The sequence below is a fragment of the Calonectris borealis genome, chromosome Z (assembly GCF_964195595.1).
Source record: "Calonectris borealis chromosome Z, bCalBor7.hap1.2, whole genome shotgun sequence".
Lineage (NCBI taxonomy): Eukaryota > Metazoa > Chordata > Aves > Procellariiformes > Procellariidae > Calonectris > Calonectris borealis.
In genome coordinates, this window is record NC_134352.1 from 77,685,218 (window position 1) to 77,701,528 (window position 16,311).

A 16,311-nucleotide genomic window follows, 5' to 3' on the forward strand; every position below is an offset into this window, starting at 1 on the left:
GCCCTTTCTGATGGAAGTGACTTGCACTTTCTCTTTTGGATTATTTCATGCAAAATGGGAAAGCTTTGCAAAGCAGAGATGTAGAAATCTCACCCATGGCCATTTGACAGTGAGGGTGGCTGTTAGCACGAGGGCTCTTCAGTTTTGGGTCTGCTTTCTTCAGGGAGAGAAGGGATTTGAGTATGGATTCCCCTGATCGTCAGGTAAAGACCACTGGGTGAAGGAGGTCAACGCTGACTCCTCTGCATTATATCTGAAGCTTGACAAAGCCTTGGGAGATGGACTGCTGGGCCAGTGCCTTGCCAGGAACCCTTCTTGTGCACTGCCTATGTTGTACCAAAATAGTCGTTGCCATGAGTAATTTCCATTGCTTGGCTTTGGTGAATGGTTTGACCCCGAGAGTTTGCAGTGTTCTCCTCTGAGCCTTGTGCTTTGGTGCACAGTGTATTCATCGTCATCGGTTCCCTGACCCAGGAAATCCCTGGTGCAGAAGGGCCGGTGCTGGTCTGCATTGCCTCTGCCATGGCCCATGGAGGGGCCTGTGCAGCCGGAGGGTCTCACCTCCCCTATGCATCTGAGCAATCGTGTGCTGCTACCCACAGTGACAAAATACCCTGCGAGACATCAGCCTGTGTATCAAATGGGATTCTGCATTACCCGACTGTCACTAAGGCTTGCCAGGACCAATTATGAGACCATTTTGTCAAATTCTGTTGTCTTTTGTTTGACTTTGATGGGAGCTCTGCGTTAGTATGAGCTTCAAAGCCTGATTTTAATAAGAATTACATGACCCCGTGATTATCTCCTCTTGCACAGGTCGCAGCGCAAATTCTGTTTGTGTTGGTAATAAGCGGGGATCTCCTGAACGCACCATTTGTGTGAGACAGAGGAGTGGGTGGCACATCAGTCTTTCTGAGGAAAGCGTGAGTAGCAGCACCTCTTCAATGCTGTTTTCACATAAAGGGAGGATTTAGTGCAGGCACCGCCGGGGCCAGGTTTCCCTGGTCACGCTGCAGAACCAGTTTCCCAACCGGACGAGCAAGAAGCGAAGCCAGCCTGAGCGTCCCACGGGTTGGCATCTCGTGTCTGCCCAGGGAATTTTACTTGGAGTATAAAAGCCCGCAGCTTTCTGCCAGGCGTGGGGCCAGTCATCGTCGGGAACCCAGCGCCTTGTGCAAGAGCCCTCTCGCTCTTGCATTAAACGCGTTATCTCCCCGGTGGCACGGGTTTGCTTTCCATCTAGTGACTCAGCGAACTTGGCACAGAAAAGCCTTTGTGTACCCAATAACCCCTAGATAACACCACTTTCAGAAGAAAAGGAGGATGGATGGAAGGAGTAGCTAGGAGCAACCCCCTTGCCTCTGCCCCCCAACCCAAACCCAATTGCTATCACAGCGGCAGCTGAGCTCAGGCAGGCTCCGAGTGTATGAATTTCTCCTGGTGCCACAGTCAGGCTTTGGCACATCAACGTCTGTGGTATCTCCTCCCCATTCCCATCACCTGAGGAGGAAAGCTGTCTCCCTGCTCTGGTGGTAACTTCTCCATGACTCATTCATTTCTGCAGAAGACATGATGGGAACTCCCTCCCTGGGCAAGTCTGGTTACAGGGAATGGTGCTCTGGCTCCCTTTCCACCTTTTGGTTTTATTTACGCAGGGCAAGGTTTCTGGGGTTTTTCATCCTAAATCTGCTGCCAGCTGGGTTGGGATGTGCCAGAGAGGTATAACACCCCTCCGTCTGGGTGTCATCCTTTTGGCCCACCTCTGTGTTCCCATGTTGACAGCTGGTGCTTCTCTGACCGAAAGGAGATGTGCCACTGCACAAAATCCCAGCTCCTCTTGGATTCTCTTATGGTTATTCTCCTGGGAAGAGCTGTTAGAAACTGCCTCCCTCCAATATAATATCATAATTATATTATAATATAATATAGAAATATCCCATGAGGACTTCTCTGCACTGCCCTTGTTGTTTCCTACCTCCCCATCTCACTTTTCAGAATATCACCTTCCATTTAAAAGCCCAACCCAGCAGCAAAACCAACCCTCAGAGAGGGCATTTCTCCTCTCCTCACACCTTTCAGTCTCCCTGTTGGAACAAGAAACTTCTCCTCTGCAGATCTGACACAATGGACCAAGCAGTTCCCAGCATTTCTTTGCCTCTGGGCCTTTCCATGGTACTTCAAAGCACAGCTAAAACCTCACTGTTTATTTTCAGTGTATCTATCTCCGCTATAGATTTATTGCTTTTCCCTTGTAACGTACGCTATTATCACTAAAAACAGCAGCAGTAACAAATTAATTTCACTGAGATCCCTGCTGATTCGATCTGATCCTGCTAGGCACGGTGGAAACTTTTGCAGACATTTCCTGCCCTGAAGTGCTTGCAAGCTCAAAATCCTGTCCAAGACCTGTTGAAGCTGATTGAAAGAGTTCTACTAAAACCACAGGTAGCTTCAGGGAGCAAGGTTTTCCAAGAGAAGGAGCAGGTCCCACCTGCCGTCCCAATGATGGATTGATTGGAAATGCTGGGTCTAATTTTAATGGGGTTCTTGGGCTTTAAAATGAACCCGAAATCCTTTTCCTGGAAAAATCTGAATATTGGGGCACAGAAATGGGACCTTTGGCCTCTGTTGTATGTCTTGGGGGCATCTATGGCACCAGACTCAGCATAGGATTCCCACTTTGTTTTGGTTTCCACCTTCTGGTGTGAAATTTGCTCTATTACTGTCAGCGTTCAAACGTTCCCCATAGCTATTTAATGCTGATTTGAAATCGAAAGTGTCAGAAAAGAAAACCAGGCCTTTTTGAGCAATGCATTCAAGAGAATTTTCTCATTTCTCCCCTCCAAGGTGTGTTACAGCGGTGGATGGACACCCCCTGCCTCTGGGCAACCCGATTAGAGCCAGATGAGGTTAATGGTGAGGTGGTAGTGATTATAGGTTTGTTTTCTGTGGGATTGTCATGGTTTAACCCCAGCCGGCAACTAAGCCCCACACAGCTGCTCGTTCACTCCCCCTCAGTGGGGTGGGGGAGAGAATCGGAAGGGTAAAAGTGAGAGAACTCGTGGGTTGAGATAAAGACAGGTTAACAGGTAAAGCAAAAGCCGTGCACGCAAGCAAAGCAAAACAAGGAATTCATTCACTGCTTCCCATCGGCAGGCAGGTGTTCAGCCATCTCCAGGAAAGCAGGGCTCCATCATGCCTAACGGTGACTTGGGAAGACAAACGCCATCACTCCGAACGTCCCCCCTTCCTTCTTCTTCCCCCAGCTTTATATGCTGAGCATGATGTCATATGGTATGGAATACCCCTTTGGTCATTGGGGACAGCTGTCCCAGCTGTGTCCTCTCCCAACTCCTTGTGCACCCCCAGCCTTCTCGCTGGTGGGGTGGGGTGAGGAGCAGAAAAGGCCTTGACCCTGTGTAAGCCCTGCTCAGCAGTAACGAAAACATCCCCGTGTTATCAACACTGCTTCTGGCATAAATCCAAAACATAGCCCCATACTAGCTACTAGAAAATTAACTCTATCCCAGCCAAAACCAGCACAGGGATGTATAACCCTCCTCCAGTTTGGGTGTCCTGCAGGTGGGCTTGGAGCCAGAAGGTAGGGTTTGGCTGGGAGCCGCTCCTCTCAGGCCGGCTCGGGGATGGAGTTGCACTCGGTGGGCACGTTTGCCATGTGCGGTGTCACACACCTCCTTAAGAGAAGGAGAGCATCCTCCTCTTTCTTTCCCTTCCTTCGTGCTCCTCGGATTAATTTTTCTTGATGTAAGTGAGCTGAGTGCTGGCTGATTGGGCCGTGACCTGCGTTTTATATAATGCGTTGTGCAACGCACTTTATGTAATCAGAGGTTTCTTGTGTAATTTATTTGCAGGACATTTGTGGAATCAAGGACCAGACCTGATTCCTGTTATATGGGAGAAGGCTAAGTGGAGGGGCACAAGCGGGTTTGCTGTTTTTGAGCTGCTCGCTGCCTGGGAAGGTGTGGTGTTAGGAAAGCAAATCCATGCAGCTGTGGGTTCGATGGCTCTCGGTCCATGTCCATCTCCAAAAAGGTCTCTCCATTCTCCTTAAAAAGAAAGAAGGCAGGGCTTGAGTTTGTCCTCCTGAGGGCCAGGTCTAAAGGGGACTCAGCTGCCCCTACTTTCCACCGGCTATAGTGGGAGTCTAGTGGCTTTCCCCTTTGATGCCTCAGTGATGTGCTTGGAGATAGCCCTCACCATTTCCTCGCCAAGGGGGCTGGATCGTGCTAGAAGGTGGGTCAGGAATGTGAGGCGAGAATATGATTCAGGCTTTGAGCTGAGGATATGACCCGTGCGGCATGAGATTAAAATCCAATTCCTCCTGGCAGCTGCAGCCTGAGAGCACAAATCGTGCTTGCCATTCACGTTGCCCACTGAGGTGGTTAATCCATCAATGGGGCCTCATCCGTGCCCCAGGAATGGAAGGATCCACACCCAGGCTGTGACGGAACAGCTAATGGGCTGGAAACAGCCGATGCAGATGCCAAATGGAAGAAAAATAACTATGGGGCCCTCTCGTGAAACAGACTCTGGCTCAACAGCACTGCTGGCTCATTGCGTGGCCAGTGCGTGAGTTGTCCCGAGGAGTGGTCAAATGGGGTGCTGCAGCATCCCAGAGCCTCCCTGGTACTCCCATTAGTCCTCTCCAGCCTTCCTCCCTAAAGGAGAAGTTGTGTCCTTCTTGCTGAGCTTGCTAGGGATGTGCTGCAAGTGTGGCCGTGGGCTTGCACAGCCCGGTGAGGTGGGACTGCCCTGTCCATCTCACTGAGCACCAGGGCCCTCGCAATACTCTTTCATGCTACAGAAGCTGTGCATGTGGAATAACTTGGTATTTTATATTCTTTTGTATTCCTTTAAATTAGAAGTATTTCACAATGGCAGGAGAACCTGACACCTGTCCGTGTGTGAGCCAGGAGGCTGACGGGATTGTCAGGCATGTGAACAATGTCCTGCATGAAAAACTACAGCGGAGAAAGCTGTAGGGCTTTGGGTGCTAAAGTTCAGGTCTAATTAGTAAGGGAGATTCTAGTGATTAGGAGATCCTGATACAAAGCAAAGAAGATACAGACAATTTGATGGACCTTTGTTCTGTCTTAATCCATGACCTGAACTAGCTGAGAATCTTGATGTCAGTTAAAATATTCTTCAGCGTGAAGAGAAATAAAAGAGGGAAATTTCATGAGACGGGCATTACCAGATCCTCTGTGGATCTGCATGGCTTGTCCTCACCACCTCTGCAGGAGGCGGAGTGCCCTGGTCTCACCGGCGAGCATGGTCTGTACAGGATACCCTACATGAGACAACCCACACAGCTCTTGTCCATGGGGCATTTCAGAATAAAGGTATTCAGTCAAAAGACTCCAGACTTAATTCTTTTGATAAAGCTAGAAAATTTCCTGAGACTTCCCCTTGATCCAGCCTCCTCTTTCTTGCTGCTATATTGCATTGAATTTCAGCTTTCGTTGAAGCGTGTATGAAAAGCCAGGATGACTCAGATGGGTTTCCTGGTCACTGTTCTTGAGAGACGCCATCGCTTGTTTTATCCACCTCACCCACCAAGCAGCCAAGATGTAGAGCCCCAGGTAGACGTTGAAGTTCCACCTTGCTGGGAGCTCGCCACAGGTGAAATGTGAAGCGAATACGGGTGTTGCGTCAAGATGAGATCTTTGCAGTGAGGCAGATGATTGTGCTTGGGCATTAAGAAAGCTGTGCTTTTTGCTTTTGTTTCTGGGAATCCCTGCCTGAACTTCCTTGTTCCTTGGAGATAACTGGAGCTGCATGGTGCCAGCATTGCAATCACACGCTCATTTGCACAGGTTATTATGAGACATGCGTTATTTGGACTGCATCTGGCAGATCATCAGCAAGGAATCAGGTGTTGGGAGAAGGTCCCCTCGGAAGCAAAGATCTTATTAAAAAATAAACTATGATGTGACTCATTGCAGATGGAATAGCGGTTGTCAGTGAGTTGTCTACTGTAGTGGTCAAGTCTCTCTGTGGAGAGGCTGAACTAAGCAATGTTTTGAATAATTAAAATGTTTTTTCCCTTGCACTTGGCATTATGGAGTTCCATCTGCCAGTGTTAGAGATCGCTGTATGGTCACTATGCCCAGCCCCGTCAGCTATTTGCTCATCGTTTTCGTTAGCTCTGACCGGAGAGAAGGAATGCAATTCGAGGAGAATGGCGCAGGTTTCAGCATGGATGCAGGAATAGTCCTCTGTATAAACAGGGGAGAGGCAGGCAAACAGTCAAGTAGGCTGCAGCTGTATAGAAAAGGCTTTGCAGGTGGTTATAGTAATTATCAGCTGACCATAAGTCAACAGCGTCATGGTGTTGCAAAAAAGAAAGGAAAAGTTAAACATCCCTGGGATGTATAAACAGCAGCATTGTTTGTAGGACACGTGAAATAGTTCCAACAATCTGTTAGTGTAGACCATGCCTACGCGGCAGTAATATGACCAACTCTGGGCACTACCCTTCAGGAAAGATATGTACCAGTGGAAGAGAGTCCAGAAGAATGCAGCAGAAGAGACTGAGGGTGAGGAAACATGGCGCATAGAGAAGGACTGATGAGACCGGGGTTGTTTAGTCTAAAGCAGTGATTTTTCGGACGGTGGTCTATTGTCTTTTGGTTTATTTTTAAAGGCTCTGGAAGAGGTGACTAAGAAAAGTAAGTTTCTATATGCTTTAGAGCTGTCTACAGATATTTCTGAAAAGGTCTGCACTTGCAGAACTTACTAGGGTCCAACACTGAAGCAAACCACTGCTGTTGCACAGAGAAGACTGAAAGGGGCCCAGTGCCAATTTTTAAATGCATAAAATTTTAAAATGAATTTTTAAATGCATAAAAGACAAGAAAGAAGCTGTTCTCTAAGTTGGAGGGGCAGTAAGCTAGGAGAGTGCATTGTAGCAATGGAGATGGACTGAAACCTTACGGATGGTAGGATTGCCAGGTGCTGGAATGTGTCATCTGGTCAGGCTTGATATTCCCGGCATGGGAATCTCAAAGAACAGGCTAGATAAACATCTCTTCGTAATCACAAGCATAGGGCTGACCCCTTCTTGGCTCTCTCAAGGTCACTTTGCATCCCAATTCTTTACGATTGTGTAACTAACTAGTGCTAATTTATGGTCACTGTTATTTAATATATTCATAAACACAGTTGAGAAGGGAGTGAGCAATGATCCAGTTGTCACTTAACTGCTCACTTCCTTTTCTGGATTAGTAAAAGTATATTGAGCAATACTAATCTACTAATCCAGCCCCAGGTATCGACGAATTGCTAGGCAGACCTCCCCAAGTCTATTTTTCTATGATTCTACATCACAAGACTGGCATGTTGATTCCGGGAGTTAAACGCAGTGGCCTCAGATACTCCTTTTTTACAGCAGCTGATTTGATCCTAACTCTTCACAGCGCTGACAAATAAACCTTCTTGAACGTCATCCACCTCTCCCCTAATCTTCGCCGTCTTGAATTTTACCTGGTAGCAGCAAGACAAAAGGTAATTCCAGGAACGGCAGGCAGAAACTTTGGCTGTGATGCTACTGCTGTTGTTTGACAAGGATCCGATTCCTCTAAAAACACTTGCTGTGGCTTGAAGGAAGCAAAAGCTGCAGTTATTTACAGCAATATCTCTATTTGCTAGCGAGGAGAGATGTTTGCAAGCCAGCCAAAGCCTTGTTGTATATGTAACTTTTTTAGAGAGGCAGCGCTTCTTGCAGAAGACCTCACTGAGAGGTAAAAGAAAGAGTGGAAGAGCTGGCGGTCTTGGAAGGTGGTTTGAGGACAGGGTATTTAATGAGGATGAGCCAGATGAGGTGAGACACTTGCACCCTGCATGGGTGGATTCAGGACCTCTGTAATTGCAGTGCAAGGGCAGGGGCTTGCTTTTTCTTTTGCTATTTTGGTTCTATTCCAGTTATATTCACTGCAGCTCATTTGAACTTTTAAAAGCTTCTTGTTCTCAAATCCTTGACTGACGTATCTAAAAGTCTTGGGTAAAAGTCAAGGCACAATTTACAAGTGGGGCAGTCATTATGTCTCCGGCATGCAATAACTGATTGTCCCACATTAGCTTCACAGCACTGATGAAAACACGGTCCGCCTCGATGTGGACGCCACTTGGGGCACTTACCTGTGCTGCCTGATTTTTCTTAACAGACTCTCTTTTAATCCTGGTTTGTGGAAGAGGGGGTTTCCACTCCAGAGGGATTCCTGGATATCTTTGCCCAGGACTTACAGGGCAACATAATCAAAGGCAAAGTTATTTTGTAGGGTGTTAAAGTAAGCAGAAAGGGAACAGTGTTTCATGCTAGCTGCAACCCCTTTGCAGAAAGGCCTTGCAGGGATTACTGCTCTAAGCGGGCTCACCCTTTTGCCCAAATTAGTAGAAGGGCTGCTGCAAGTATCATCAGTAGCTAAGAGGCTTCACCGGCGGCAGTACCATTTCCTTGTTGGAGAATCCTTACGGGCATGTCAAGAATAACTCTGAGGTTGAATGGACAAACACGAGTGCTATTAATAAGTCCTATGAAATCAAAGAAATCTTCTAAGCCTATTATTCAGAAGAAGTCATCTAAAGACTTGTCTTGAGATAGCAAATCTCAGTAACTAGCCAAAGCACAATCAAATCCTACTGGTTTTCTTTCCCATTGAAATTTTGTTTGTGTTTCATCTCCAGGAAAACATGTCCCAATCATGAGATTAACAGGGATATACTGAATTAACCAGAATGTTTAAAAACCCCATTAACATCTATACAGGTGTCGGTCTGATCCGTGAGCAGTGGTTGAAATGCTTTGCCCCACCCAGAGCGCAGAAGTCTCTGATATGTCATTTTGCTGAAACTTTGCTGAGTCTGACAATTGTGCTATGTGATAAACTCTTTTATTTCTGTTGTTCCTCTTGCCAGGGTTGTTTGCAGAGAGGGTGTGATGAGTGCTGATGGATGAGGATAGAGGACACATTTACATGTTCAGTTCAAAGGTTTTTTATGATGACTTCTTTCCAAAGACCCAAAAAAGAAAGAAAATGCAATTCTTTTATACTTGTCTGGATTTGAAGCAGGCTGTTGTGTTGCCTCCATGTCCTTGCAATGAGTCAGCGTCCTCGTGGGGTTAACTTGATGATATTTTCAGCTCATGGCTTTGTGGACTCTTTCATTCTTACAGAAACTATTTTTGTTTCTCTTTTTTCTTGAGTAGAGAAATTATCTGAATGGATTTCAATTTGGCGAGATGCTATTCTAGATTTTTTGGAGTCTTACAGGAGTGAAGATTTTGTTCCAGATAAACTGGACAAACTTTACTGTTTGTATAAAAGTCCTCCAGCATGCAAGTTGTCTTTTTAATCATATTAATTCTTGGAGAAAGTCTTGACACATAATTTCTTTTTAAAAATCCCACCATCTTTTCTTCCTAACATCCTTCAGATCTTTCTGAATTTTCTAAGGAAGTTGTATATGTGCTGCCAGACAAATAAATTCCTGATTCTTATAAATACTTTGTATTCTGGTGGTGATCATGCTAACAACTATTTTTTAGGGAGTTTGCCATATGCAACACAAAACCTCCCAGATTTACATAAAAAAGCAATGAAGGGGTAATTACACGAAGGTTTGTATAAGGTGAAAAAAATCCACACTAAACTTCTTCAAAGAGTTTTGTCATCACAATCAGTTAAGGAATAACCAAGGCTAGTTAGACGCTTGAATCAGAAAGATAACCAACATCTGTAGAAGCTTTTCCAGCCATCTATCAGCTTGAGATATTTGGGAGATAGAAAATGCCTCTAGAAGAACATACTTTTCATACAAAATCTGCAGTGTCTTTTGCCCGTACTTAAACTAGTGCCTTTCTCAAAGTAGTGTCTTTCTCAAACTGGCATCTTTCTCAAGCAGAACGCAGGCTTGTGTTTTTCTGAAATAGCTAATGGCTCTAATGGCTCTAATAACACCCTCCTACATCTTTGCTCCCAGCCAACAAGCCATATAATATTTCTTGCACAATAATATCTCATTGAAAAACATAAATATCTTACTAAGCTTGCTTTCCTCATGTAGATGTTGTGTCTACGCTAAATCTGATGTCTTGTATGTGTAGGAGTTGCCTTCCCGTAAGAAGACATTAATTGTTTCCTTGCCTTTTGGACCAAAAGGTCCCCGGTTTTATAACCTGCTATGTAAAGCAGGTTTATAAGTTGCATGTAAAGGTTATTTTCTGGCTTGTGATCGAGTTCAGGTGTATGTCTTGATCTGCTGTTTTGCATCTAAATTACTACACAGACCAGCACCACATCTCAGCTGGGAGGTGGCAATTAACTGAGAGCTTCCTAAACAACATAGCAAGCCGCCTGTGGCTGTCTGGGTTTCCTTGTCCACTCTGGTACAAAGTAGCTCGAATTCTTCATGGTTTCCAAAGTACCCCACCAATATGCAAGCGCTGGGTTTTTAACCTCTCCCAGCAGTGCCCCAGTTTGCACACACCTCTGAGCTGGGCAAAGACTGGTCTCAAGAGGCTCAGCAAGGGCAGGTCTTAGCACCAGAGATCCAAGGAATGACAGATCCTGGTGGACCCAATGCTGGGGAGGTGGGAGGTCTCAGGGAACATCATTGAGCCACTCATTGTTGGATTGAGCTGGAGACAAGGTGCCGTAGTTGCCCTGGGAAGCACGACCAGTGGAGGAGTGTCTCTGCAGGAGGAATTGAGCTGGGGGGGGTTTTCATTAAGCAGCTTGCTGGTGACATTGGGGATGGCAGCACTAAGTCCTGCCCCTGCGCAGGATGGGGAAAGAGTTGTTAGATTGAGCATGGAGAACAGGAAAAGGTTGGAGGTGGGCCTGATTAGCTCGTTACTTGAGAGAAATTCCAACAGCCACGCTAGCTGGGTGGGTAGGGATGAATTTTCTCTTCCAGGTTAATGACCAAAACTATCTACTTTTAGACAACATGAGGAAGAAGGGTCCAAACTCAGGAGCAGGGAGCTGTGGAGCTGATGGTGAAGGATGTCCCACACGCTCTGCCTACAAACAGGGGGAAGATTGGGGGATAATTGAGATTAGGTGGTAACTGCTTCCATCTCATAAGTAGGGGCACAGCAAACCATGTAGCTTTGTGCTGAGTGGCCTGTTGTGGCTGAGGTGGTTTTTCTGAAAGATGAACCCATCTCCAAAGGACTCTGCTCCAGCAATGGGGGGCAAGGGGGAGCAGCTTGGGTGCAGGCTATGTAAAATAAATGAGGAAGCAGGGGTGGCTCACGTGGCTCAAGTTGGGGGCAGATGACACTAGGCTTGGCCCTAAATGTTGGTATGAACATATTCCTTGGGTGCATGCCCACCTTTTGGGTGGGTCTCCTTCCTGAACCCCTTCAGACCATTGCCGCAGCAGCCTGACAGGACTGGTGAGCATCCCCAGCCTGGAAAACGTCCTTCAGCCCCATGAAGATGTGAATCTTGCTTGATGGTCCTGGCTTATCCTACTCAACACCAACTGCGGAGGCATACCCTGGAGGAGGGAATGGCATTAAAAAAAAAAAAATCACTCTGAAAGTAAAACCCAACTTCCCTTTCTCCCAGCTGCTGATGAATAATGCTCTTGCGTCATTAGTTGGCGGGGTCCCTTCGGCACGGAGTGACTGAGGACAAGGTGAGGTGACGCTGTGCTGGGGAGGGGATGGGTGAATGGAGGCAGGCTGGCCCTGGGTGCCCGGTGTCTCAGCCCAGCTGGGTCTGGCAGCAGAACTGGGGATGGCAAGGGGGACAGGGACCTTGTGGGGAGCTTGAGCAGAGGGGTGCTGCTTCCATGCCTTCTTGCTGAATCATCTACATCGTGTCACCTGGGGCATTAGTCAGGGAACTGGACTGACAGAGTGATAGCAACTCCTTGCTTCTTCCCTTTACCCTGCTTGCCTTGCTCTTTTGGGCTTTCCATCAGCCCCCGCTAGATGCCTGCTGCTGAACATGTGCATCTCTCTGGCTCCCAGCCAGGGCCTCACACCCTTGGGTTTATTCTGGCCAAGCAAGGACAGAAAGGTCTGTGCTGTAAATGGGTATTGACTGGTGGAAACCATGAAGTCCAGATCTGCGTGGGCAAAGGTGATGTCTCACCCATGCAAAGCCCTTGCACACACAGTGCTGTTTTCCCCTAAACTCGGCAGCAACTTGCAAAGCCCCCAGCGAATGCAGCTACTCTGGCATGAAACCTTGGGGAGGGCTTGTGAAAGGGGGTCAGTGATACCAGCGCACACTGGAGCTGGGAGACCAGAAATAACAGCACCAGCACCCCGCTGATGCCTGCAGGACCCTCATTCTCCCTGGCTCATGTGGGTGCCCAAAACCTGCCTGTATGTCCCTGCCACGTGCAATGCTTGTGGTCTTCATGCTGGGCTTCTGGCAGCTGGGAGCTGTGCTCCAGGCAGGTTGCAACTCACACCAAACCTCTCCATTTGAAACCTCCAACCCTTCTTGCTGATCTGTCCTGACTCTCCTCTGGCTTGTCTGTGCTATTTCAGAGGTGCAGTGCCTGCAATTGGACGCTGGACTCCAGCTGCAGCTCCATCAGCACTGGAAAAAGCAAAATAATTACTTCTCATGCCCCAGTTCTGGCTCTCCTGTCCTTACCACCCACACAATAGCCACCCTTTTTTCCCTTGGCACTACAGCCTTTTTGTTTGGTTTATTAAAGTCATTTATATTCCACCTGAGCCTGTTCTCCAAAGCCCTCCCAGACTCACTTGTAAGCCTCCTCTTTTTCTGCCTGGGAATCAGTAAAAATACAGACCAAAAAGATGCCCAAGGCTGGCCCCTCTGAGCATCCTTTTGAGATGTTCCCGTATTTGAGAGCATGCTTTGCACAACAAAGTTTCCGAGCGCAGATTTTTTTTTAACCAGAACTGCAGCAGCACTCTGTTGATTTTGTATTAGGATTTCATGCAAGACAGTGCCAAAAGTGGTTTCTCATCTCCCGATTCCTCCCAGACCACGAGGTAATCTGCCAGGAAACAGGTTTGATTTGACATGGTTTCTTCTCAACAAACCCATCTCGGCTGTACCTATCACCTCAGTATGTTCCCAGCACTCACAAACGGATCAGTTAATAGGGCAGGGGGGATCTTTCTGGGTACAGAAGGTGGTTTGACAGAGCTGGGATTCCCGGTGTCCTCCTGGGCCTGCTTTTTAAAGATAGATATTGTGTTTACCCTGCACCAGTCTTACGGGAACGCCAAGAGATTTCGGAGATAATTACTAATGGGTTCGAAGTGTCTCCAGCTGCTTCCTGAGGTACCCCCGGCTTATTAAACTCTGCCCAGTGGGCTTCAACCTGTGTTTTTCCTATTCTGGACTCTTCTCTCATCCTTTATTAACACTTTCTGTTGTTGGTAGCTTGTCCCAGTTAACCTTTTCCTACATCTGAAGCACGGCACAGGACCAACTCAATCACTTGCTATGTCTTCTCTTTTCCTGTAAATAGCAGGTCTGCATTTCTTCATCTTCCACTTATTTCCAATGTAATTCAAGAACCTCTTCTATAGAGCCCCTTATATAACTCACTAGCTTCTAACCCTTGCAGGTTCTTCAGCCTATCTGAGTTTATCCTTTCCTGCCTGGGCCTTTCCGTCACGCTCATCGTTACTCATATGACAGCATTTCCATTTGTTGTACAATTCCTTTCTGATTCCCAGGTCACCAACCGGCATCTGATGCTGTCACTGTCATCTCTCACTGTATTTCCTCTCTCCCCTGCTCATCAGGACAGATTGTCTTTGTGTGCTTAATTAAGGGCATGTTCATGTGGTTGCAAGAGAATTAAGTCAACACATCATAAGAAATTATTACCTGTCAGGTGAAACATAGTAACTGACTCTCTCCTTCTGTTTGAGCCTGTCCTGGTTGTGAAATTAAATGGGTTCATTTAAACACCTTCATGGCTGGGTTAAGCAAACCCTTTTTATCGCATTTGCAATGGACTAGTCTTTTGCATATAGTCAATTATCACATTAGTTTATTGGCAGTAATGCCTTCCGATGCACTAATTGATCTCTTGTGATGAGTAAACACATCCATAATGTCTTTTGGTAGCACTCAGGCTCTCTTGCACTTGCGTTATTGATTTAGATATTTTTTTCCCTAAGGTCAATTCCCCAAGTTTGCTGACTATTCCTTTTTTGAAAGCCATTATCAATGTTTGAAATCCCCTCTTTGGAGCCCACTGTCCTTATTCTGCTACTGCCATGCAGGATCCAATAATACAAGTACCGTGAGAAGGCTGGTGGAGGACAGCTCAGTTTGACCTGAGATATGTATGGAGAAAAACAAAGTCCACCTTGTCTTTTCTGCTGTGGCCTCCTCCAGCTTGCAGAACACAGGGGAGAGTTTCTATGTGGCACCCTGAGGGCAGCTGTCAGTCCTGTCCCTTTTGACACAAAGACATCTTCCAATGTGAAGTCATTGGTCAGAGCCAGTAGGAATCTCATAGAGGAAGAAGTTGTGGGATCTGATAAGTGGTGGAAGATGAGGATTAAGTGGCCTCACCTTCACAAGGCCACTTGTATTTCCTTTCTTCTCCTTTCTTCATCTTGACGTGCATTTACCTTACAACTTTCACTGTGGCAGGAAACCCAGCTAGAGCAGACATCCATGTCATGAGTAGTTCAGATGTTTGCATGATGCCAACTTATCCAAGGGTCTAGGACAATTTGCAGATGTCATTTGACAAAATGTGGCTGGGTCTGGTCTGCCCTCATAAGCAGATCTGTGTTGGGGAACACAGAAACACTAAAAGTAGATCCATTATTAGGACTGAATCTGTAGCACTGATGAGACCTTGTTTCTGGTCGGGTCCTCTTGCAACGGCGGTTAGGGGGCTTAGCTTCTCAGTGATGAAGAGAGGTCAGTCGTTCAGCAAATGTAGAGACAGGGAAGGAGATACGATGCTGCAGGGAGTGTGAGAGAGTGTAAAAGTAGTGAGTGTGGGAGCCAGGACAAATAAGACAATAGATGCAGACGGGGTGGAGTTGCTCAGATGGAAATCTACCTCCTCTTAGCTGAAGAAGCATAAACAGGAAGATGCTGTGACTCATAATTTATTTATTTTTGCTTCTTGTTGGACAGTAAGAGACAGATTGGATGTCTGCAATTTACTTTTTGACTTTGCATTCATTGAGGGACCAGGCAAGTTCCCTCTTTAATGATCCCTGCCATAATCTCAAGTTCCACACCCTGGAACCAGTAGCATTTATGGCCACTGGTATGTCTCCTCTCAGGACCTCCGGGCAGAAGAGACAGAAGAGTATCAGACTCCAGGTCTGGAGTGGGGCACAATACCTGCCTTTTAATCCATTTATTTCTGTTTAGCACAGTTTAGTCCTATTTATACTGAAGCCATTAAATCTGTTGGCTTAGGTTTTATGATTGAGCTAGTATTATAATGTGGACACGACCCAGATTTATTCATGGCTACAAAACAGATCTGGCAAGAGGCTGTAAGAATAAATACTGCTTGTTAAGACTTAGATTTTCAGTCAAAGCTGGTAAAAGCAATCAACATGAAGGTAAGTGGCTGGTTTTGTAAGAAGACAACCCAATAAATGCGGGTAACTTTTGGAGATCTGGGCCCAGACATGGTTGGCAAGGCTTTAAAAGTTGGTTCTTTGAGATGTTTTGGAAATATGTGTTTCCAGCAGCTTGAGGGATGGGAACAAAAAGGACTGTAGCTGTGTAAAATAATACCCCTGAAAAATCAGTCCATATTTAAATTGTTTGTTCTCTTTGAATGATTGAGCTCATCCCAAATGCACAATGGGATCCTGACAGTACAAGAGACTCAGCAGAATCTCAAAGGGATGATGGAAAGTAATAAGGAAGAATATTGCTCCTAAAAGCAATGTTGTAACCAAGAGCAAACAGTGTTCCTGAAAGAACCACAGTCACCAGCAGCCCATGTTGCTGAGCTTCTGTGATGTTCAGAACTGACTCCACCATAGCCAGGAGTCACTGGGGAGCAATTTATGAAGAAGAGAATGGGCACAATAGACTCAAAAGGTATCAGTGTGGTGGCTCAGGTGTCAGACAAAAGGCATTTGAGTGCCTGACTCTCTGAATAGCTTTGGGCAAATACTCCGACTCCTCTGAACTTTCGTCTGCAATATAAGAAGGAGACTTCCCTATTAGACTGGGATCTTCCAGACTGATCATATCTCAGAGACACCATGAAGTTTAAGTGTATTTCCTTAGGCTAGACCTCTTTGTCCACGGTGGGGATAGAACCAGGAGCTAGATCCCGACACCAGGA

At 46.4% G+C, this 16,311-nt stretch overlaps 1 long non-coding RNA gene across 2 annotated transcripts in view; it reads left to right on the top strand.

Moving 5' to 3' along the window:
* The window catches only part of LOC142075750 (uncharacterized), a 37,646-nt gene that overhangs the window by 6,584 nt on the left and 14,751 nt on the right, over window positions 1–16,311 (top strand). For both annotated transcript variants that reach the window (XR_012671007.1, XR_012671008.1), the window contains exon 2: window positions 817–923. This is a non-coding gene — a long non-coding RNA (uncharacterized LOC142075750). The remainder of the gene's footprint in view (window positions 1–816; window positions 924–16,311) is intronic.